We start from the raw sequence: 26574 nt of genomic DNA on the forward strand, positions 1-26574 counted from the left end.
TCCTGAGCCAGATGGAGACTTGGATAACTTTTATGTCTAGGTAGAGGATGGTAAATACACCAATCAGCAGTCTGTGTCTAGTTCAGGGTTTGTAAATACACCAATCAGTACTCTGTGTCTAGCTCAGGGTTTGTAAATACACCAATTGGTACTCTGTATCTAGCTAATCTAGTGGGGACTTTTCAGTCTAGCACTCTGTGTCCAACTCAAGGATTGTAAACTCACCAATCAGCCCTCTGTCAAAACGGACCAACCAGCTGTCTGTAAAATAGACCAGTTAGCTCTCTGTAAAATGGACCAATCAGCAGGATGTGGGTGGGGTCAGATAAGGGAATAAAAGCAGGCTGCCCGAGCTAGCCAGTGGCAATCTGGTCTGTCCAGTTTTGTACTGTGGAAGCTTTGTTCTTTTGCTCTTTGCAGTAAATCTTGCTGTTGTTCACTCTTAGGGTCCACACTGCCTTTATGAGTTGTAACACTCGCCGCAAAGGTCTGCAGCTTCACTCCTGAAGCCAACGAGACCACAAACCCACCAGGAAGAATGAACAACTCCAGATGCGCTGCCTTTAAGAGCTGTAACGCTCTCCAGGAAGGTCTGCAGCTTTACTCCTGACAGCGAGACCACGAACCCACCAGAAGGAAGAAGCTCCAGACACATCTGAACGTCTGAAAGAACAAACTCCAGTCACACCATCTTTAAGAACTGTAACACTCACCGCGAGGGTCCGTGGCTTCACTCATGAAGTCAGTGAGACCAAGAACCCACCAGTTCCGGACACAATATGAAAAGAATGTGCCCCCAGTGAAGACAAGAGAGTAATTGCCAAAGAGGTAGGAAAGGAAACCAGAAAGATGTATTATTTCAGTAACCAATAAAGGGATCATTTAAATAAATGGGGCGTATTCAATGATGTCAGATTGTGCTGAGACACTTACAAAGAATTTTAAATCTCCAATGCATTTGGTAGCATGGAGGTGGTTGGTTACTTTAGCCAGTCAGGTTGGAACAGATTAAGGAGTGAGTGGAGAGTTGAGGAAATGGCAACTGCAAGTAGATACAACTCTCTTGAAAGACATGCTAGGAAATGAGAGAAAACTAAGATAACAGAGGGAAGAGGTGGTGGGGTAAAATGTGTTTTTTAAAGAGTTGAATAGATCTGAGGATATTTAATTGCTGCCAGTAAGAATATCATTAAGAAATACAACAGGGTTACTATAACTATGCAGTGCATATTTCAATTAGCTAGAAGATATTTTGAATATGGTCACAACAAAGAAATAATAAATTTTGAAAGTGATGGATATGATAATTACCCCAATTTGGTCATTATACTATGTGTATATGCATTGAAACATCACATTGTATCCAATAAATATATTAATTATGTGTTAATTAATTATAAATAAAGTGTTAATTCTCAAAGAGAAGCAGTATAACCAACAGGGTAAATTCTTTTGAAAGACAGAAGATTAAAAGAGAAAGAAAAAGAAAGAGAAGGAGGGAAGGAAGGAAGGAGAAAAAAAGAAAAAAGAAAAAAAGGAGAGAGAGAGAAAGAGAGGAGGGAAGGAAGGCGGTTTTAGATAGGATATGGGAAAGAGGAAGCCCTCAAATATAACCAAAGAGAAGAAAAAGAGAATGGGTATGTGTTACGGCTAATTTCATGTGTCTACTTCACTGGATCACAAGATGCCCAGATATTTGGTTAAACAGTATTTCAGGTGTGTCTGTGAGGGTATTTCTAGAAGAGATTCATGTTTGAATCAGTATGGTGAGTAAAGCAGATATCCCTCTCCATGTGGATAGGCATCATCCAATCCACTGAGGGCCTGGATAGGACACAAAGGAGAGGAAGAGAGAATTTTCTTTCTACACCTGACTGCTTGAACTACTACCTCAGCCTTCTCTTGCCCTTAGACTGGGACTTACACCATCAGCACTACCAATTGTCAAATTTTCGGACTCCTACCAGAGCTACACCATTGGCTTTTCCGTGTGTGTGTGTAAAACATATACATGAAGAGAGAGAAAGAGAGACAGAGAATGAACCAAAGGGGAAAAATACAAATAAGAATGAATGCTGACATCATATGAGAAATAATGCATCCTACAAGACAATGAAACAGTATTTTTAAAGAGCTAAAAAATCTTTTAAGTCACTGCTAACGTAAAATTCTATATTCAGTAGAATAGCCTTCAAATATAAAGGTGAAGTAAAAACATTTTCAGAGTAACAAAGCTGGTAAGACTTCATTGGCAGCAGATTGGCACTACAAAAATTGGTGAGGGGAGTACTTCAGCTTTAAGTTATGATACCAGATACAAACACAGGTCTACAGAAAGAACAGAAGAGCATTGGAAATGGCAAGTATGAAATGCTTTAGTTATTAATTTCTTTAAAAAATAATTACCTACTTAAAGCAAAAATAATAATCCATTATGTAGTTTGTAACATGCATAGAAATAAAATATATGAAAAAAGTAGCACAAAAACCAAACATTAGATATATTCCAGATGAGTTATTAACAAATATTTAAACTAAAATTCTAAAGACTTCAGAAACATATATAGGAGAACATAATTTATGAAGTGGAGTAGTAATATATTTTTTGAATGAGAAAAAGGAACAAAACAAAGGAGAATGATTGGTAAGCTCAAATATACTGAATTGAGTAGGATAGGGCACTATAAACAAAAATGAAAGAAAAATGATAAACCGGGAAAAGATATTTATCCACAAATTGCAAATAATTAGTATTTAGATTACTATATAAAGAATAATGATCAAGTCGATAAGTAATAAAAGAGTGATCCAAAGCAAATAAAATGACCAAAAGTTCAATATTATTCATGGGGAAGAAACTAAAAGTATTAATAAATATATTAAACACAACTCAAACTTAAAGAATTCTGGACAATTATCACTAAAACAATCATATGACACCAGTTCATGTTCATTCAACTGACAAAAAATTTGGAAGTCTGGCAATAAGGCTATTTTACTTCTCTTATGCTGCTGATGAGCGTGAATTGGTACATACTCTGTGGTAAATGATTTGGCATTAGCTGATAAAGTTGAAAATGCATTTTTCCTATGACCACGTAAGTTTCTTCCTGGAAACTTTAACACACATAGGCATAAGGGACATGGACGAGAATATTCACATCTTTGTTGATAACAGCAAAAACCGGAACAACCAAAATTCTGACTAATCAAAAAAGAAATAAATATATTTTATATATTTGTATAAGGGGATAATTCACAATAATTAAACAACAAAGAATAACAGCAATTTAAAATAAGCACAAAAACGAAGTTTCAAGATGATAAATTCAGCATACTACTTATATAAGCTTAAAACAAAACAAAACTGTGTTTATGAACCCATACCTATGTATATTTATGCGTTATATGAGGTGGGCAGATGTCTCACAATGATAGTTATAATCTGCAAGGTTTTACTACTTTTGATGACAGAAACTAGTCTACTCCATCCTTGTTTCTCAATACAGAACATGCAGTAGGGGCTTCATAAATAATTGATAAATAACGATAAAATTCAGGTTTCATGACTCTCAACTCCAATTCTCATCATATTTATGCAATACTAGGTAAGGCTTTTGTAAACATGCAATATATGTTGAAAGAGAAAGTTAGCTTGTCTTCAGGGTAGCTGAAAACAAATACCAAAAAACCTTGCTAATTTTAGCTTTTAAAAAAAATCTCAAAAATTATGGGTAACACAGTAGCATTCCTACTCAAAGGACTATATATTTGAAATATTGTTCTTCAAATAACTATGCTTCCATGTACCAACAGGAAAAAGAATGTCAGTCTCAGGCTACATTTATATATAATTCCAACATCTTCTCTTTTCTCATGAATGTCTGAAATTACATTGTTCTCCAGATGCCAGTCGCAAGACCAACTCTGACCCATCAATAGTTTACTAAAGACAAGCCCAAATTGTCACAAATCCAGAAAGACAAAACTCACTGTAACATCACTACATTCTTCATTGAGATTATGATCATTGTAAAGCAAATTCATTTAATAGGAATTTTCCACCTTTTTTATTATGCTACACCTCATATGTAAATATGTACAATAACAATTCCATGGGTACACCTAGCAAGAGGCATCATTCAATATACCCTCCAACTCACATTTCAGTTTCTCAAAAACTTTTATCCCAAGCAAAAAAACACATACTGACTAGTGTGTCCTCCCCACTCTATCTCCTCCACTTACGTCATTGGACATCTGTCCTTGGTCTTTTAATTTGTGTCAGTCTAAGACAGAAACACTATGTGGGCACAGAAAAAGTCCATTACTGTTTTACATTTATCTCTTCTCATCTGGGAAGTTGAGATACACAGGTGTGTAACAAAGGAGTTTTGGAAGAAAAACATTAGAAGCTAGGAGATGTAATTTATGCATTATCCAAAAATCTATTTTATTCCAACAGTAATTTAACTGTCTAAATCCACATTCACCTATGAAATTGTTTCATATGTGAGTGTATGTATTACAGTGGAAAAAAGGCAAAGAACCACAGTTGTTAGGTAAATCTCAACTGCTTTGAGATCTCTTAGTGTAGTCCTGCCAGAAAAAGCAAGCCCAACTGGAAAATGTTTTTCCCTCCATCACAAAGTTAAATTGTAAGCTTATTACGTAGGCTACCAATAACTGTCTGCTGTCCCCCTAAATTATACAATTACCCTTATAATTCCTACAAAATAAAGTTCATAGCTAATAGGATAACAGTGATCTTTCTCTCAAACCATAGTCCAGAACTTAGTATGCCCTTCTAATCTACAAGATGAGTGTGATGGTTAATATTGAGTGTCAACTTGTTTGGATGGAAGGATGCAAAGTATTGATCCTGGGTGTGTCAGCGAGGGTGTTGCCAAAGGAGATTAACATTTGAGTCAGTGGACTGGGAAAGGCAGACCCACCCTCAATCTGGGTGGTTACAAGCTAATGAACTGCCAGCTCAGCTTGAATAAAAGCAGAAGAACATAGAAGGACTAGACTGGCTAAGACTTCTGGCCTCCATTTTTCTCCCATGCTGGATGCTTCCTGCCATTGAACATTGGATTCCAAGTTCTTCAGCTTTTGGACTCTTGGATCTATGCTAATGGTTTGCCAGAGGCTCTCAGGCCTTTGGCCACAGACTGAAGGGTGCACTGTCAGTGTCCTTACTTTTGAGGTTTTGAGACTCGGACTGGTTTTCTTGCTCCTCAGCTTGCAGATGGCCTATTGTGGGACTTCACCTTGTGATCATGTGAGTCAATACACCTTAATAAACTCCCTTTGATATATACCTCTATACCATTAGCCCTGTCCCTCTAGAGAACCCTAACACAATGGGTATGGATGTGCCCACAAGAGCTCCCTGGCCAGTATCGGTAGGGTAGAAATATGCAGTCATCATTAGACTCTGAAGCTTAACCAAGCTAAACATGGTAATCTAGTAGCCACAGTCCAGCTTCTTTGCTATGGTGGCCTCGTTAGGGATAAGAAGTGACTTGAGGAATGGAAAGAGAGCTAAGTTGTTGTCGGTGGATTTAACAATATCATTCTCACTTGCAGTATGCTGATTTCCAGGGCCAGTTCTTCAGAATCTGCTTTTTCTCCTGAAATCAGGCCATACGAAAAGAAGATGTTGTCTCCCGGAACAGATCATTCACCCTGCCTGGTCCTCAGTCAAGTTTCCAGCAGCCTGGGATGTCTGAAGAATGACAAGCCTAAGAGTCAATGCCCAGAGATGCCCAACATACATCCTACAGTAATACGTGGGGAAAGAGGATGAAAATGTTTTCTGTGTGAAAAGGACAAATAGCAGTTAATTTCTACTGGAAAAGTAAACAAAAACCATAATTAAAATTGCCCAAAAGTAAATTCTGATGCATGGCTTTGTGCTCCTGATGCGTGTTCCAAAGCCTTCAAACCCATAGCATATAGCACCTTTTCTGTAATCCTTTACCCACCTTTACCCAGTACCTATCAGGGGACACAGTTACCCGCTGCTCTGCACCAAATCATCACCCATCTTTCGAACACTGTGATGTACTTGCATGATAGTCAGCTTACCCATGTGTTTGAGTATGCAATGGGATTGCAAACTGACCAAAGATTTTGTAAAGAATATGAGGTTGGTAAGGACCATATCAGTTTTAAAGGTGAACCATGGACCCCCATCACCAGAGCCAAATGAGAGCCCTTTAGTTCAAGCTGTATCTAAATGGAATGTACAAAAAACTGCTTCTCTTTGATATTTGGTCTGCATTTTTCCGATGGCAGCATTGTTCTCATCAGACTGGTGTCAACTGCCAACTCGTAAATAAAATATAAGCTTAATTTTGAGCTGATTATGGGCAACATCATAACCACATTTATTCAGACAATCTACCCAAATCACAGACAGTTCTTTAACTGGCCACTTTTAAGAAAACACTTGCCAAATAATGGGCTTGTTAAATAGCAAATGTCAATAACAGATTTCTAATGTGACTAACAGGCACTCACTGAAGCTGAAACAAATGTCTGAACCCAATGGAATGTTAATCTAATACGAATATGCTTATGCTAGCAAACACTAAAGCTAGATGAAAAGCATGACATAGTTTTAAAAATAGTAACCTCATATAAATATTCTAGAAAATTTTAAAATGTAGATGGATGATATTTTTTAAATGGTAAGCTATGCATATTTTTACATATATATGCAAAACATCGTACAATTCATATGTATTTTAAATCTCAATCTATTTCAGGGTCACAGTGTTTTGATTAGTAACTATCAAACCCAGCCCAGAGAAATTTAAAAGAATTGGTTTAGCTGGGGGTGGTGTCTCACATCTCTAATCCCAGTACTTTGGAAAGCCAAGGCTGGAGGATCAGTTGGACCCAAAATTTCAAGGCCAGCCTAAGCAACATAGTGAGACCCTGTTTCTCCAAAAACAAAAATGTTTAAAAAAAATAGCCAGGCATAGTGGGGTGTACCTGTAGTCCCAGCTACTCAGGAAACAGAGATAGGAGAATCACTTGAGCTCAGGAGGTGAAGGCTGCAGTGTTGCCCATCACTGCACTCCAGCATGGGCAACACAGTGAGACTCTACCTCAAAAATAAAATAAAATAAAAATAAAATAAAATAAAATAAATAACATAAAATAAAATAAAATAATAAAATAAAATGAAATAAAATAAAATAGTTTAACTTTCCAGATTTACAGATATTTCTGATAGGTGTTTGGATTGAACTTGGTTAAAGAAGAAATTGTTAAAGAAGACCAGGGATACAGACACAGCAATCCAGCAGCAGCTAAAGTAAAAAAGTTTGGAGCTAGACAGATAAGAACTGGAATTCTAGCTCCTATACTTACCAGCTGTAATATTTTAGACATGTTACTTAACCATTCTAAACCTCTATTTTCTTTACCTGTAAAATAGAAGTGAAAACACCTGAGTCACTGGGTTGTTTTAAGGATTAAATTAGATATCATTTGTAAACGTGTAACCCAGAGTCTGAGCCATAGCAAGTGGCAGGAAATGGGCACTTCCATCACTTTGCATACATACTTCCCATGAACTCTCTTACTGGAAGATATTCCCAGATGCCTGCTATATTCTGTGAACTCTAACCCTAGAAAAATAAAATATCTTCTTTTATGGTAGTTTCATTTTCTTTATCAAGGTTAAGTTTCATTCATATTTTGCCACCATACTAAAATATTCCCAGTTTAAGAATGTTTCTTCTACACAGTTCTTGGCCTCCTACCACTCAATAGTATTATAGTTCTTTACGAGATAAGGTACTTGATTTCATTCATTTCTTAAATTTCCTTTTTTTTCAAGAAACCTCATGCATAATATGTACCTGGCAGGAGGGATCCCATGATCACAAAGGTGGTTTTCTCAGAGTGAGACTTAACCATTGTCTCCGAGGTGCTGATTCCTGGTATTTCCCCAAATGTGAGACGCTCGACTGCATACTTTATGGTAGTGGGGGCCTGAGTTTGCACTCTCCCCTAATGTTTTTGATATAAAAAAAAGAAACGTCATGTCCTCAAATCTTTGGGGATTTCTAAAATATCTATTTACTAATTGCATGCTATTATTTTTATTCAAAACCTTTCAGACAAAGATTGATTGAGGAAGTTAACTTTTTCTGGGATAATGTTAGGTTATCTTGACCTTGAATTCAACTTCAGCTAATTTGTTTCCTTTTTTTTTTTTTTTGCTTTACTACAGAGTCTTATCATTAATCCCATATCCCATTAAAAACTGCTTTGATCCCCAGTCAGCCTGCCTAATCTAATGTTTTGGAAAAGATATTCTGCTCTCTGTTCTGGAAGACTTATTTTCCTACATTGGGTCAGAAAAAAAAAAATGTCAAAGGTTTGAGAGATTGAGAAAAATGCTGAATGAAACCCTAGGTCCACATTGTGGTTCTGACAGTCTGGTTATTTTTTGGGTGTCAGCATTTTTTGCTGACTCCTCCCTCCATTTCACCCTTGGTTCACTGTCTTTGAAAAAGTAATCGGTGCCACGAGCAAGGCTCACTGTGTTGGATTTTGACCTTTGGGAAAGAGTTTTGTTATCTAGTCTTGGACATGGAGTTGTCGACTTTTGAAAAATCATCTTAAATGGGAGTGAGCATTTCTGACCCTTAGGAAGGAAAAACAACTTTAGATATCTTGGTAAATGGGAACAAGCATAAGGTTGAGATGAAGGAGGAATGCTTCCCTGAACACAGTGCAGATTGTTTCTGCCGGCAATCACTGGTGGTGGCTCCAGCTGAGCAGGATGGGGCAGGGGTGGAGGATCACCCTCGTGCCACTACCACAGGCGTGCCTTCTGATACATGCAGCTCTTTCTGCAACAACTAATCCTCTTCATCTGGACTCTTCAGCGTGATTCATGGCCCTCTTTTCTGTCTCATTTCTGAAAAGTGTTGGCAATGATATAGCAGAGAATGAAAGTCGCTGAAATCTCATTGGGGTTCTAAATAGAAAGTGGCAGAAAAAACTGTGAGGCCTTGAACAAATCATTTCCTTTTCTTGACATCAGTTTTTTTTTTAAATATAATGACTGGCTGGAAAAAAAAAAAAAAAAGCATGAACTTTAAGAGCCTTCCAGCTCTGGCATTCTTTCCTTTTTAAACATTTCTTTTTCTGAAGACCTCAAGCACATTGTATTTGTAATTGTTATTTTTAAGCTATATACACGCGGCACACAAACATATACAGTTTAAATCTCTCTGTTAGTGAACTGTGCAACCAGTGCCAAATGTAAGATAGCCTTCACATTTGACGGGTTATGCCTTTACCACTCCAGACCCTCAGTTAACAGAGCAGGGTGATGAACATTGCAGTTGCAATCCAAGAGCATAAAGATCACTCCAACAACAGTCTAAAATGGCAGACTGCTGGGCATTTAGCAGCATCTGCTTTATAAATTACCACGTTTATGTGGTGTTCTCAGAACGGTTCCCATTGTTATTTACTCCTCGGTATTCGGTGCTAAACATCAAAAGAACCAGAGCACCAAAATGTCAAGTACAGGGAGGAAATGTTTCAAGAGAATTTATTTTTGTACCAATTTAACTTTTCTCTGAATTTCAAGAACAAGGGTGTGGACTGACATCGGACCATTCTGTCAAATGGGATTCATCCCAGTTCTAATTACTACTCCCTTTTACAGGCCCAAGGACGCCATTCGATGCTTGGCACATGGAAGTTACTGGCTGGACACATTGTACTAAACAAATAAATCTCCCTAATTACAAATGATTAAAAAGGAAAATAAAACCTGCAGTACAACTCTGAAATTTGTATTACTTTATCTTGAGGTGTGAAGGATTTGAGAGAAGGAAGAGGAGCTGAGGTTTTCTTTATGACACTTTTAGGGTGTATTTCTTTCAAAGAACTTAGAATGCCAGCAGCTTTGTCTGGAGTAGTTACTTGTGCACAGTTTTTTGTTTTTGTTTTTGTTTTTCTTTTGCAATCTCCTCTTCTCATTTTTTTCAATGGAAAACAGCTGAAGAATAGTTTTATTAGTTCTGGACATATGAGTGGTAGTTTCTGGAGCAGCTATTTTCACAACCTATTCCAAGCAAGATGTCTTTTTTAAAGTCGCTTGCTTCTTTTCCGCTTACTAATTACAATATTAGTCTTTCTCTTTGTTAGTTCTCTGTTTTCTTTTAGTCTCATTATTTATCATTTTAATCTTATAATAGGGAAAAGAAAAACTAAACATTTGCAACTTTATACCTGTGGAAACTACTATGTGCAGAGAGGTAGGCCAGTCAGTCTCCACATGCAAAGAATGAAGAGCCAAACATTGCATAATGAGTGACAAAGGCGTTAGTTTCAATAGAAATTCAGGAAAAAGAAGAAACTTTATAATGTCTGATCTATTAAGCAGATAACATTGAAGTTGAGGGGACAGGTTCATCCAGTGATCAAACTTGCCCTGAGAAACCTAATAAGGAACAAGGGCTTTGAAATAGTAGAAACTTTGAGGGTTGTACTTATCTCCCACAATATTATGGATTAACCAAAACTTTTGATCTCATCCAATTCTGCTTCATTCATCAAAATGAATGTATATTTTCTCACAATACGTTTTCTCTTTCAAAGAGCAAGGGCTTTTGAATGTCAAATTTTCTGCAATCTAGCTCACAAACACTTATGAGGATAGGAATAAGAAGGTAATGTTAACTTGAAGAGTCTTGCCATGGAATTAAAAGTGCACAATACACATTAAGACACTCATGATACTATATGAGTATATATACATTATACTTTAAAGCACATGAAACTCATGTGTTTTAAAGTAGATACTGGGAGGAAGAGAGACTATTTTTAAATTTTCTCAAATCCATAAGAGTCCTTAGGTATGGAATGCTGAAGATAGCTCCCTGAGGACTGGAGTAAAATAAAACGGAATGTGGTCAGAACATGTAACATGGGATTGAGGGGCTGCCCATAGGAAAATAGTTGCAGACCAAAAAGCAGGAGATGGAAAACTGAGCATGACACCTGAGGCAGCCTACCGAGCTGCAAAGGAACCATCATTTGCAACTGAGCACTCCGTCATGGTTGGCTGTTTTTAAAGCATCATTATACTTAGAGAAGTACTTATCACATTTGCTTGGCTTATCACCCATTTTGCACTCTGGGTAACTGAGTTGCAAACAAAGACATCTTTATTTCTCAAGGGATATAAAATACAAGCGTTTATATCACATAGTACAAAGCAAAGTAAAAAGGATACATTCCCTAAAGCAGTGATTTTCCAAGGGTGGTTCCAGGATTGGCAGCAGCTGCTGGGAACTTGTTAGAAATGCAAATTCTAGCAGAATCATAATCAGAAACTCAGGGAGTGTGACTCAGTGACATTTACAACAAATCTTTCAGATAAAGTTTGAGAAACACTGTTTAATGAATAGGTAGGAAACACCATACTTTAAAGTTCAGCTTCTTAAGAGACCAAGACTTTATTTATTTTTAAATTTTTTATTTCCATAGGTTTCTGGGAAATGGGTGGTATTTGGTTCCATGAGTAAGTGGTGATTTGTGAGATCTTGGTGCACCTATCACCCAAGAAGTATACACTGAACCCAATTTGTAGTCTTTTATCCCTCACCCCCTTCGCACTCTTTCCCACTGAGTCCCCAAAGTCCATTGTGCCATTCTTATGCCTTTGCATCCTCATAGCTTAGCTCCCACTTACGAGTGAGAGCATACTATGTTTTGTTTTTCATTCCTGAGTTATTTCACTTAAGATAATAGTCTCCAATCCCATGCAGGTTGCTGTGAATACAATTCATTCCTTTTTATGGCTGAGTAATATTCCATCATATATTTTATATGTGGTGTATATATATATACCATAGCTTCTTTATCCACTCATTCATTGATGGGCATTCAGGTTGGTTCCACATTTTTGCAATTGTGAATTACAACCACTATGGAAAACATTGTGGAGACGTCTTAAGGAACTAAAAGTAGAAAAAACATTTGATCCAGCAATCCCACTACTGGGTATCTACCCAGAGAAAAATACATCATTATACAAAAAAGGTACTTGTTTATAGAGAGCAAGACTTTAAATCAATTTCTAAAGAATGTGCTGTGTATTTACGCTGTTTGCCTGAAGGAGAAGTTTGAGCACTGCACAGCAATTAAACAATGAGTCAAGACAGGCTGTCATCAGGAAACCATGTCAAATGTCTAAGGAGGGCTATCAGGAGATAGGAAAGAGATAAGGGCAGTATAAGCTGAAGGCATCCAGAAAGAGTAAAGACAAGATGCAATTGGGTTCTTATAGGAAACTTGCCTAACATACCAGCATTGCTCATTCAAAAGGGTATGTTTACTCTGCTTCTGGGAAGTAGGAGAAAAAGACTCTGCTTCCCATTGCTTTCATAAGGGGTAAACAATGGCCTCCTTCAGGCACAAATTGATGACCCTCTTCAGCCTCCACTTTCTGTGCTGAATGTACCAAGGTTTACAGCCAGCCAAGAAGTAAGAGGTGGACATGCTCCTTGATGGGTGGTTTCAGGCAACAGCCTGCAGCAGCAAGTCTTCTGAAAAACCTCCCAGGTCTGAAAAGGACTATGAGAAGAGTGGAAAAAAAAAAAAAAAGTGTGTTGAGGCTGCTTCTAGCCAGATCCTATTCAGAGTTCCACAGCTGAGCTTCCCTTTGGACGTGTTTAGAGTTCCTAAACAAAATAGATGGGAGATATGTCCCACTGAGGAGCAAAACAGACAAAGCTATTACCCCTCTAAGTAAGCACAGCACTGAGCCAGGAACAAAAATTGGCCCAGTGTGTGGGAACATGGGCCTGCCAGGCCTGTCTAGAATTCGCTCCCAGGCAGTGGCAGTAAGGAACATGCTGGGAAATGTTATGCTACCCACCCCCCCAACCAGGCTTTCCACTCAAAGGTTAAAGAACCACCCTCATTTCCTTGAATTAGCCACTGTGAATTGTTAAATGTGAGTCTAACCAAATCCTTTTGAGGTTACTTATATTTTTACAGAGGCCTGGGATTTGGCATTCTATAGACACTACTTTCTGGATTGTAATGGGATTTTAGACTGACAATCCTATACCCCAGATATATATCAGTTATTGATAGCAGACAAAGGGAACCATGCCTTACTTTAGTCTTTCCTAAGTATGGATTGTTGGCCATCTATAAAAGAATCTCTCAGATTCTTGTTAAAAAATACTGGTTCACAGGTCACATATCAGACCAATAAAATCAGAAATGTGTTAGGGTGGACATTGGGATTCTGCATTTTTAACAAAACTGCCAAGTAATTTGTATTTTCATTAATATTTAAAACATGGGCAGTTGGCTTAACAGTCAATCAACTTTGCAAAAAATCATACCCACATGCATCAATTATTGTTATGTACTTTGTCTTGGCAGTGATACAATGAGAGACAGAGAGAGAGAGAGAAATGGAAAAGTGCAGAAAAGATAGAAAAACTGAAATGGAGCAGAAAAGAAAGTGAAAAGGAGCTATACTACTATCCTTTGTAACCCATTACACAAACTGGGAAGCATAAAACAACAGAAATGTATTCTCACAGTTCTGGAGGCAGAAGCCCACCATCAAGTTTTCAGCAAAGCCATGCTTCTTCCGAAAGCTATAGGGCAGAATCTTCCCTGCCTCTTCAAGTTTCTGGTTGATCTTGACAACCCTTGATTTGTGGCCTCATCACTCTCATCTCTACCTCTGCAGTCCCATTGCCTCCTCCTGTGTGTCTCCTATGCACCTGTACCCTATAAAGATACATGTGTTTGAATAGCCCAGGATAAGCTCACTCTCCCATGATCCTTAATTTAATTACATCTGCAGAGACCCTTTTACCAAATAAGATCACATTCACAGGTTCCAGGAATTAAGACATAAAACACAGACATAGCTTTCTGTGGCTACCATTAAGCCCACTACAGAATCAAAGAGGGGAAAGAAGTGAGAAATATGTAAGAGAAGAAAACAGCAGCTTCTTTGCCTTGGGCACATTTAGCCCTCTTAGCCAGGAAGGCTGAATTGTTTTGGATTGAAGGCGAGACCTTGTGTCAAAAGAGATTGAAATTTAAATAAATAGAAAAGATATCTCTATGCCCTGTGTTCTTTTAGGCATGCTTCTGTGTTCTACATGACCCTGAGGAAGTCCACCTCTTGTTGATGTCAATAATAATTTAGCCAAAGGAAAATTACAAGCTGAAAAGGGTAAGTACAGCTAACCAGATGCAATGCTATTAGCCTGAGTAAGAAGAGTTCTGGAAATGTGATGTTAACAAAACATCTGTTAGTGTATCAATCATCTCCGTCATCTTTGGAGACACTTGGGGGAGGGGGTACCTAAAATGAAAACTTCAATCTCTTATACTTGCCAAATCCTCTAGACTTGGAAAACTTACTTCACACTAAAGCACGCTAAAGTCATGTGCGCCAAGCAATAAAATCTCATTGTGCAAATCATATGTTCTATTTGCAATAAGAGACAGTAACACTTGGCTTCAATTATTTTTTGGGTAGAGTAAATGGCTTCAGAAGTATAGGAAAGCACAATCAATTCATGTGTAAGACATAAAGAACTTTAGAAAGTGCAACTTAATCTAATTCCAAAAACCTTGCTAATGCACGGGAAGTCACTTTAGCACACAAATGGAAGGTCATCACTCTCAGCACATTGTCACATGCAACTCACTCATACTGAAGTGTGCATAGTCTAAGATATAATTCTCCATAATTCTGCCCCTTCACATTTTAAAAACTCACATGACAGGATTTCCTATGTATGGGATATTAGATCACAATTTGGACTTCACTAATGCATGTAAAGGGAGAGAGAATCCTGTGCCCAATGGATCATCTTGAGATTGTGAAATATCTCCTCGAAATTTCTGGAAACTTAGAGATCCTGGGCCCTTACGTGGAATTCTCCATGCCCGAACATTAGACACTAGCAAATCCTGCTCATGGCTCACTTCTTTCTGTGTCAAGAAGGCAAGGAGAGGGAACTGAAGCTAGCAAAGTCAATCTTGAGGAATTAGTCTCACACTAACCAGTATTATTGGGAAGAACTTTTTCATTTTTTAAATGTGATGTGTCCACCTAAGGACAGGGTCTTCCTGCTAATTATATGAGTAACAACTCTTTGAAAACAAGTGATATCTCATTCTTTACAAGTTGTTTGATTTCACTTCCCAACTTTAGGGAGTACACGGCAACCCCTATTTTACAGAGAATGAAACTGAAACTCACAGAAGTGAATCCCCTTGCCTAAATACACAGTTAGGAGGGGAGAGTAAGGTTTCACTTCCAATCTATCTGACACCAGGCCCAGGTACCTTGCCTGTACAGCCTCTCCTCTTTGACCCCCACTGAAGTGATTCCTTCCTGGGCCCAAGTGTCACTTTGAATGTTCCTTGTTTTCTGGTGCTGCTGGCAGAGGTGTGGTATGATCTGCTCATCTGCCTTGACTAATGTTTTTCTTTTCAGCTCCTTTGATGTAGATTCAAATTTCAAATCTGTGAAACCTACAGAAGGTAGTATGAAATCACAAGTATCTTTGCTTCCTTCCTCTCTTAGATTTATAGAACAGATCTCTAAATCTTCATCAACTATTTTTCTACAAACTCTCTCTCTTCCGAGAAGTAGCATAAATCCTGGGGAAACTGATCGTTGTACCTTTGAAGTGAGTCATCTAAACCATAGCAACTTTCTCTGGAAGTTCCATTTTCTTGCAACATAACACTGCTTTTTGAAAAAACATAAATATAGGTTTGGTCTTGGGGACTTCCATCTCTCAGCCTTCTACTCGTTTCTCATCACCCAGTATCTTGAGACTCAGGTTTTTATAGAGAAATTATCCCCTGCCAATGTACTTTATAAGCTCAATATTTTTCCAAGCTTCACCTACATGTTGCTGCATTCTATAGCTAGCTTCCTGATAAAAAAGTATTCCAATGCTAACACTGCCATAATTTATTGTCCCTCCCCAACATGAGTTTTACAAAATCACCTCTAAATGTGGAATTTTAAATACAGGGGCAAGCTAACAAAACAAAATTTTGATAAAATTGTCCTAAAATCATTAAATTTTGGAGCTCAGAACTTTAGAAACCATCCAGGTGAGATTTGCCTAAAATTTTTGAAAATTTAAAATTAAATTAAATTTTAAAAAAAGAATTTTAGAAACCAGTGCTTTTACCTCTCCCTATAGCCTTTGTTTTATGGTTAGGAAATTAAAGCCCACAATGGGAAAATTTATCTGAAACCAGCCAGAATGCAATCCGGATCTCCTATTCAATGACTTTCAATGAACAGGTGATCTTGCAAATTCATCCTACATTATGCCAAATCAACAGCTGTTGACTCTCACCTTCGATCTGCCACCTTTGGTAAGTATTCAGGAATATAGATCAAGTCATTTAAATTGACTTAGCTGAGGCTCTGCTCATGGACCAGGCTCAGCCAGACAGCACTTTGTTTTATTTGGTTAATGCCCCACAGCTAGTGGGATGGTTTTCATCTGTCATCACATAGCTGAGACAATGTTGAGAGACACACTCTCCCCTTGTTAGGCTTCTTGCTACCTGAACCTCAGATGCTCCCCCAAAGTCTTTTACAAGACTTCCCCAGAAAATGATGAATGCTACAAAAAGGGAAAACCCAGGTCAGTGAGGAGGGGAAATTGGCAAGAATTTAGAGTTAGAATGAATGGCTGGAAAAGAGAACTCTGGAAGTAGACAGGGGTGAAGCGTAGGCAGGTAAAAGAGAAAACCAACGAGATGGTGCAAATATACCTAGGATTCTGCTATGTAAATGAGCAATGGAGAGACCTAATAGGGAAGGAGCTGTGGCTGTCCAAGCTGAGGGAGGAGGGCAGCATGCTGGACGCCTGCAGCACTGCTGGTTTGGGTTACAAGAACCTAGCAGAGCACTTTCTCCACAGTGGTTACCCCTGCCTCTCTCTCTATCCACTTGCCATCCATAATAGACAGTTAAATAAAGAAATGCTCCATTTAGATAACACTTTCTCCCTTTCTACAGGACTGAACAGGGAGCAGTTGGTCATTTAAACATACTTTCCATGGTTGGTCATTTGAACACACTGTGTGGAAAGGAAATGAGTGTCATGCCAAGGGAAGGAGAAGGGATCATCACTTTTAATAATTCCCCCGACTTTCTTCCCCTGAGAGATTGCTCAATCCCTGAACTAATGGATACTCGTAAATTGGGAAAGAAGAAGTTATTAAGAAAACCCACTGAACATCCAACCACGCTAAATTCTCCACTCTAGTTGCCTGACACAACCCAACTTTTTCCTCCTTTATATAAGAACAGGAGAGCAAAAGTCGTATTTAATGAAGAAAACTAAATTTGAAAGATGACTCAGGTTGAAATTGTATTCCAATCTCCTTTATATTTCTCACATAATTTATTACCCACATTAATGTAATTATGTACTCTTGAAATCAAACCAAAAAAACAAAAGTTAGTATAATATGTCAAAAGGTTACTGTAGGTCCATAAAAGATGCTAGTAGTTTTAATACAAAACTTGGTTAAATAATCTAGTGTTTAATTTGAAGCTGTCTTTAACAGTTTGAAGATTTCTTTTTTTTATGAAAGCTACACAAAGTCCTAACAACCATCTGAAATTTTTTCAATATCTTCTTGAAACTAAATTGCTACTTCTGGCAGGGTATAATGACTCACACCTGTAATTCCAGGGTTTTGGGAGGCCAAGGCACTAAAATCACTTGAACCCAGGAGGCAGAGGTTGCAGTGAGCCAAGATGGTGCCACTGTACTCCAGCCTGGACAACAGAGCAAGACTCTGTCTCAAATAAATACATACATTGCTACTTTTAATTTTATTTAAATATTCTGTATGTGCTCTGAATCATTATGAGAAAATGAAATAATTGGCAGGAATCTGCAGTCAGTGTTTTGTTTGGTTAAAAAACAATTTGAAGTATATAGTGGATAATACATATGAGAAGACAAAAAATGAAAAATATGTGTCTGCTTTATAAATCTCTATAAAATCTAATTGGAGTCAGTTGTTGTAAAAGCAGAGCATGAAAAGAAAAGCTAAATATAAAATTGAAAATTTAAAAATACCTTAAAAACTCTTATGAAAAAAATTGGTCAGCCTCCCCTGGAATGACTCAGACAAGTTCTTCTTTTTGGTAATGGGCCTGGAATCATATCAAACAACGCTGTTAAGAAAACACTATCTTTTTTTATATTATGAAACTGAAATTCATCAAGGGATAATTTGGAGATCTATGGGAACTATTTTAAAATAACAAATGCCAAAAAATTATAGTCCTTAATTTGTTATGTTAATGATTTGAAACATATGTGGTAATACCAAAATATTTAACTCAAATGTGGCAACTCCACATGTGTTTTACCAAGAATAACTTTGTAAAAACAGACTCTCTACCCCATGCTCCTAGAAAAAGGACAGAAACAGGTACAAAATTTTCTGCTTAAGTCAATTCTATGTAGGTATCAAAAATTAACAACTCTTACTATTGTGGTAGTCTCTGAACCCCTTTAAGAATCACAATCTTCTTCCAGAGGAGAAAAATAGACCTACACATGCATAGAATTCTGGAGGCTTCAGAACTTGTGAAGTCAATTTATAAAATCCATGCTAAGAACCCTAGATCCTAAGGTAAACGCCTGATGGAAACAAATGTCAAACAAGCCTTTGGATAATATTTTGTATTAGCCATAGCAAAGTATCATCTCCATCCACCCAGAACCACTCAAGTGATCCATGTTTTTTTTCCTGTGTTAGGAGCCTGAGAGCTGTAGGACATGATTTAGTGGCTCCTACGACACTGGAAGTGTGGCCTGGGTTACTGGTAAGTGTCAAAGAAATGGGATTTTTTTTCAGGTTCCCAGCAAACTGGGTGACTTGAAGGTTATAGGCTGGTACTGAAAATTGCTCACTAAGCAGTGATCACCCACCCTCCACCTACCACTCCCTACCCTCAAATTTACCCAGTTCTCTCACTAGCTGAAAAATAGGATAGCTTGCTGTTGGTTTCTTTAGACCTGAATAGATGTGGGCTTAGTATTTTTCCGTGATGTCTTTGAAGAAGAAAGTGGGAGTAAAATCGCAATAGTGGGAAAGGTAAATTCTTTGATGTTGGCATCTTCATTCTAAGTACCCCTGATCCACTGGTATACTTGGGGTGAATTTTGTCATCCACAATAGGTGAGAAAAAAATGATAGAACCCAGTTGTAAATCTCCAACAGGTGAGAGACAAGACCAGTTTTCACATGAGGAGGAAGCAATGGCCATCCACAGTAATGCCTCTGGCCATAGCACATAGTTGTTCATAGCTGTAGTGTAGCGTCCCACAGTGCAGGCATCAGGAATGTGCAGGCATTGCTCTGATCCCAGTACCTAGGATAGGGCATGCACAGAGTAAGGTACTTTTCCAACATCTCCGGAAGGAAGGGAGAGAGGAGAAATGGAGGAAAAGGTGATAATGGAGAGTAGTAAAATATATATGGAATATGATCAGAGAATATATTAGTTTGCCAGAGCTGACATAGGAAAATGCCACAAACTGGGTGGCTAAACAACAGAAATTTATTTTTTCCCAGTTCTGGAGGCTGGAAGTCCAAGATCAAGGTGTCAGAAGAATTGGTTTCTCCTGAGAACCCTCTCTTTGGCTTGCAGATGGCCATCTTCTTGTTTTTTTCCTCACATGGTCTTTCTTCTGCACTCACACACTCCTGGTGTCTTTCTGTGCATCCAAAATTCCCGTTTTTATAAAGATGCAGATTATGCTGGATTAAGGCCCATCCTAATGACCTCATGTTAATGTAATCACCTCTTTAAAGGCCCTGTCTCCAAATATACTCACATTCTGAGGTAATGGGGGTTAGGGCTTCAACATATGAATTTGGTAGAGATACACATCAGTCAAAAACAGAGGGAAATACTGTTTTTGTTGAACCCTAGCCCTATCTCTTCTCCCTTTCACATCCCAAAATCTTAGCTGGGAGATTAGATTCTGAGAGATGAGGCATGGTCAAGTGTCCCAGACCCCCAAGTGAAATGAGCAGTGGCACTAAGAAGTCTCTCCGGGTCTTCCTCTAGGACACCCTACTGACTACCTAGAGTCATAAGTACCAGGAGGGTCACACACAGCCACATAGACAAAAGGCACTCCCAGTGGTACAGAGGTTCCCAGGTACCAGCAAACCATTCAACTCTTCCAGAGAGAGCCTCTTGCTTTTAGAAAAGTCAAATCTTAGGTACTTTCTGAGGTTGGTATCTACCTTTTGTCTGTATCAAGAACATATAAGTGACTCCTTAAAATTAATAAGAAAAAGGCTATTTTTTAAAATGGACAAGATTTGAACGGGCCCTTCACAAAAGAGGACATTCAAGTAGGCAGCAAACATATTAAAATATATTCAAAGAAATGCAAATTATAACCACTTTCAGACACTAACTGATACCTTTCTGAATGGCCAAAAGCAAAAAGAGTATCTGTATCAAAGTTTGGCAATGATACGAAGCAACAGGGATGTGTTTATAAAGGGTAAATTGGTAATAATCATTTTTAAAATATATATATAATGCTAAGGTATTATTAAAAAACCAATAAGACAAAACAATACTTTGAAATATCATATATTCAATATGTTAGGGGAAGAAATGTGTTATTTGATTCTGGTGTTCAATATAGAGCAAAATGTGAGAATCTTTGAATTAATGCAAATTAAGTGTGTTAAATTTTGACAGTATTTCGTGTACTTGACCAAAACACTATTTTTTTTTTTGAACACTCGGAGTAAGTCGAATGTCTTCTTCACATGACAGCTCTTCAGAAATTAGAAGAGAGTTTGTTTTCACATCTTTTGGGGACTTCTCTGCCCTGGGTAGTGCCTTCATCCGTTTTTCTGCACCGCCTTGATCACTTTCCTATGAACAGATTCTTATATGGTTTATATTTCTTTAACTGTTGGGGCCCAGAATAAAACACATCACTGTCTGTACATTTTGACAAAGAAAACTAGAGTGAGACTGACATTTGTCTCTTATTCGATACAAAATTTTCAGTAATGCTAAGGTCCCATCAACTTTTTGATAGTCACTTAACACTTTACCCTTTTGTATACACATTACCTCCTCTGGACTAAAACCTTTAAGTCTTTTCTACACATATTGTTACAAAGTCACCCCCTCTTTTGTGTGTTTTCAACCCACTTGCATGCATTTTTATATACCAATTTTTAAATGCATTTTGTTAAATTCAACACAATGCTCCAAACTCCCTTTGGGATTTTGCTTTTGTCATCTAATATGTTCATTAACTGCAAAAAACAGTACAGCATGACCTCCATGTGTGTATGTGTGTCAATGTGTGTGCATGTGTGTGAAGATGGTTATAGATAAGTATAGGTATAGATATAAATATACAGACAGACATGGATATATAAATATATATTACTCTAAATCTATATGGCAAGTTATAACTACAGTTATTACTAAGTGACAGGATTGGGTGTGATTCCTATTTTCTTGCACTTGATTTTTATATTTCCTTTGAAATGTGTATCAGTGACGCAGAATGCTCAAAATTAGTGCCATCATCTTCTATGTTTAGAAGTGGAGAAAGCAAGTCATACTGGAATAGTTTAGTCCAGGTAATACTTGGGTTACAGACGCACCAGAAGAATCTTAAAAAGGAAGAGAAGTTTGCTTCAGGTTAATGGGTACCATCAGCAAAGCATATAGATTTGTTTAGAGATTAAATAGAAAATGTACTACGGCTTGATCAGCAATGACTTTGAATGTGTACCAAACAGTTTATTATATAAATAATTTATTCTAGAGACGTTAGAAAAAATTAAATAGTTTTCAGGAAAAGGATAAAATAATTTGACCTATTTATTGGAAAGAGAAAAGGTATTACCAGCAAAAACACTAGATTTAGAGACGAGAAGTTAGAAATAAGGGTAACTCTTAAGTGTCCACTCCAGAAACCTATAGCAAGGTAACTGAGTCCAAATAGAAAAGTGCCAAGAAAATAAAGAGTGGATTCAGCACTATTTCCCAAACTATATTCAGTAGAACACTATTGTTTACCAATAAACGTCTTTAAATATTTATTAGAGTCAACATTATTATTAATATTTATATTATGGCAAGTTGGAGGGATTGTGTTTGATCAAATTTTAGAAATATCATCTATTACATTATCCTGTTAAACATTTGAAATGCATACAAACATATTGAAGATGTGAGAAATCTTACCATAAAGAAGCATATTTAACATTATTTAATGCACCATTTTCCAAATTCATTTGATCATATGGAAAGCCTGTTAACATCTCACTGTATACTAGTATTCCATGCACCTGAATTTAGGAATCGCAGCATTATAGAAACATTGAGAAGGCAGAAACAACAAAACATAGTATTTGATTGCCTGAGAAAGAAGAGAATTCAAAGATGATGTTAAGATTTTAGCCACCCTGACTAAGAAAATAGACTATACCATAATTATCAGGTTGATGAGAACAGATTTTTGGGTGGGAATTAGTGTAGGTTTGGGTTAGTTAGGTGCCAGGTGTCAGGGATCAACATTTGAAGATATTCATATAATAAACATAAATATCTGCGAAAGTTATTTCAAAAGCAGTAATAGAAATTCAGTTAAACTATTTGCAATTGTTTCACAAAATGTTGCTACCAATCAAAATGCAATGCCTAGCAGAGCACTCCAGCACATGGCACAGTTAGACCATGCCATGCCCCATGATGTGTCGCACACTGGGGGATAAGAACAACAGCAAAGATGCTGCTAAAGAATCCACAGTAAATGGTTCTCATAATTGTGAAAGCTGAATAATTATGTCCACAGGATACTCCTTTCCTAGGCACCATAACTAAAGAACTTAGAGCCTCTTGCCCAATGACACATGAAATTCCAGCAAACAACTTTAATCTGTATTTCCGTCTCCTAAAGTTTCTTGTTATTTAAGAGCTTAATGGTTATGACTGTGTGCTAAGGTAAACTCAAGAAGGTAAAAGGAGATGTTAACTACTTGGACCTGAAATTACGGAGCATGAAGGAAATTCTCAGAAAGAACATTAGTATTGAGTAGCTGCGGATATACGTCATACCTGGGAAAAAGTGTGCTTAACCACCCTCTGGCATGCCCAATCCAATCAAGCTCTGAACATGTGTGAGAAATCCGTTCCCCTTCAGGAAGGAGAAAGGGAGAATGCAAGGACAGTTTGTCTTGATTCCAGTTGTTTTGCTGAACTGCTCTGTGAGCTGAAGCAATTCCAGGAATTTATCTTCCTCAATTCCACATCTGCAGAAGGGAAAGAACAGCAATAGCAAGGTACCTTGGCTCTCAGCTCTTCAGGCTTGTTACAAATTACCAGAACAATTCACACTTATAAGTATGGTGACAGGAAAAGGCTTTGGGGTCAGAAGAACAAAGACTACATTCCACAACTCCTTTACCAATTAAAAAATGTGACCTTGGGTAAATGTTAGCTTTTGGGCCCTCTAGTTTTGTCATCCGTAAAATAAAAATAATTCTAAAATCGTGGGAAGTCACAGAATTAAATAATATTTATACACATTTTAAAAATTATTTAAAATATGTGCTAAATACTGTAGTTCTATTATCTATCCTGTATAAGTAAAATTAGTGGAACATACCTGATTTCTGTGTTAGAGAGACATGTATACATATATAATTCCCAACACTAAATAATAAACCATTTACTTCCAAAGTTGAATGCCTTTCCTCATACTTGGCTCAATCGTTTTCAAAAAGTCTACTTCATAGTTAAAGCGCTTGTCTCTTTTTCTCTGCCACTAATTGATATTTCACTATTTCTATTTCCAACCTTTCCTTAAGTCATTCATCCAAAGAAGAAAAAATTTTGTCCCTCAGAAGGAGATTTTCTCAGTATTTTCTGTTAAATTTAGAAGTGACTCCCGAGGAGTGAGCTCTTTCAAAGACCCCTTTACTCTCTGGTTAATGAAAGTTTAAGACCCCTTAGGGTGCAGGCTTTTGTTTGTTCATTGAATTGTCTAGTTAACAAGAGAATAAATCAGAAATTTTTTTGTTTCAACTATTCATGTTTCTAATAAGCTGATCGCTCTTGTAAACATAGTTAAATCAGTCTTTACTGTATGAAACTCTTACCTGACTCAGGGCTGTCATTTTACATAGAGATTTTTACATTCTAGAAGTTGGGGAAAAACTGTAAACTCAGTTAATTTTACAGCATTGACCATGTGGAAGCAAACTCTTCAAAGTCATCACACTTGACACCTTATAGACTGGTTCTAAGATAAAGTGAGAAATTGGTACTTTTAAATGACTAGATTTCACAGCTAATTTTGCCACTGTTTTCTGTTTCTTTTGAAAAGTGTCACACCTGAAAAACTATCGTGATTAATTGAAGCTTTGGGTTAAATTCTAATACCTTCACAGATCCAAAATAGTTCATAGAATAATTTTAATTCATTATTTATTCTGTTCCCACAGTGAGCAAGGTACTTAATGCGGGGGGCGGGGGGGGGGGCTAATTTCAAATGAAATGACTTCCCAAAGTGTCTGTGTCCGGTGTCCCTTGGAGACTTCTGTCTCCTCCTCACCTTTAGTCTTTCCTAAACACCTAGCACTTTACGCCAACAAGTGTAGCCAAGATAAATATGCCCATTGATTAGGAACATTAAATGGGCAAGAAAACCGGAAATTTAGAAAGCGTAAATTTTAATCCTTCATTTAGAACCACTGATCAAAGCATTCAAGTGGCAATACCAGGTAGACCATGACCACAGAACTCCTTCTGTACTTGTACTCCCTGTAGCCATCTGACTTTCCCTATAGCAAGCGGGAACAAACTTGCACAAATCACTTCCATTCATAACTATTTAGAGTCCCCTGACCCTTCAGGGAGCCTGTAACCACCTGCAGGCAGGCCAAGATGCTCCCCTAACCAGACCTTGTGTGGTGGGAATAACTAGCATTAAAAAACATGCAGAACCATGGCGCCTGTTTTCTCTGTCCTTCCTGCTTCTGGTCTCTTCTGTTGCTCAGTCTATTTCTCCCCTGAGCTTTGCCTCTGTTTTGTGGTCATTTCTTTATACTGAAGTTTTCTTTATTCCTATTTTATTGCAAATATGGGTTTTATCCAGAATTTTCTTCTACCAGCAAACAGTAAATTGAGTCTGTTTCTGTTCCCTCTGTTCTTGAGATATTTTGAATAGTCATCATTTTCATATCTGGCAATTATGTTTGAACATGGGGCCAATTAGTCTTTCTGAATATTCCTGAAATACCTACACAATTGAGGGTGATATTTTTACGAGTACTGAGGTTCATTTATAGCTATTGAGTTTAAGAAATATATTTTTAGCTATCATAGCAGACACAATCAATGACTCTCTTCAGTATGCACTGACCTAACTTCTAACTGCCAACACCTGCTCCTCTTTACCTGAGGACTTTCTCCAAAAGCCGGAATGGCCTTTCTTCCCAAGCAGAGCAGTTATAAAATCTGAAGTTTATCACTCCTCAGGAAAAGCCTTCGCCAGATAACCACAGGAATTGAGGCATAAATATCCCACCTCCCTTGGCCCTAAGGTGGAGTAACTTTGAGGTACCTGTGCTTAAAGTTTCCCAGGGTATTTTTGTGAAATTAATCTCCAACAGCCCAGCACATACACAGTCACATTTTCTTGATAATACACCCCTTGTACTCCTGACTTCCTTCCCGTTTCACTTTCCCTCTTCTACATCGTGTTTCCTGAACCTTCCAAACTACTTTTCACAGGTCCTTGTCTCAGAGTCTGTCTAGATGATTTCAAGTTAAGAAAACTGTCCACAATTTGGCAGACATAGATAAGCACTAAAATGACAGTGATAAATAAAAAAATTGCACCTGCTTTGAGGTGCTCACCATTTGATCAAGAGACAATAGCAAGAGGATAAACCAAAAGACCTATTACCCGCCTTCCTTTCAAGCTCCACCCAACACCACAGCACATTCACTTCTCTGTTGGGTCCTGACTCCTCTCCAGGGCCTGGAATCGATGATTCTGTGGCCAGTTGTCTCAGCAGGGTTGCCTAGATATGACTCAGTGGAAACTGCTTAAGAATACATAGATGAGGTCTGAGGTTGGCCCACATTCCACAAAAAAAAAAAAAAAAAAAGAATATTCTAATCATTGTTGAAGAGAATTTGGTGTCATATTGATGATGCACACTGCTTTCCATTCTCCTGAAAAACAGGTTGACTTTTTAATGCATTTTTCAATGCCTAGCATTGCCCAACCATCAGGTAAATGATTATGTTGGACCCCAGGTAATAAATCAAATTTTGATCTGTATATCAGACTCTGACATAAAATTTTACATGAGGCAGACGCAAACGACTCTGTCTGACAGCTTTGAAGAGAGCAGTGGATCTCCCAACACGGAGGTTGAGATCTGAGAAGGGACAGACTGCCTGCTCAAGTGGGT

Source organism: Mandrillus leucophaeus, unplaced genomic scaffold, assembly GCF_000951045.1.
Source record: "Mandrillus leucophaeus isolate KB7577 unplaced genomic scaffold, Mleu.le_1.0 Scaffold119, whole genome shotgun sequence".
NCBI classification, from domain to species: Eukaryota; Metazoa; Chordata; class Mammalia; order Primates; family Cercopithecidae; genus Mandrillus; species Mandrillus leucophaeus.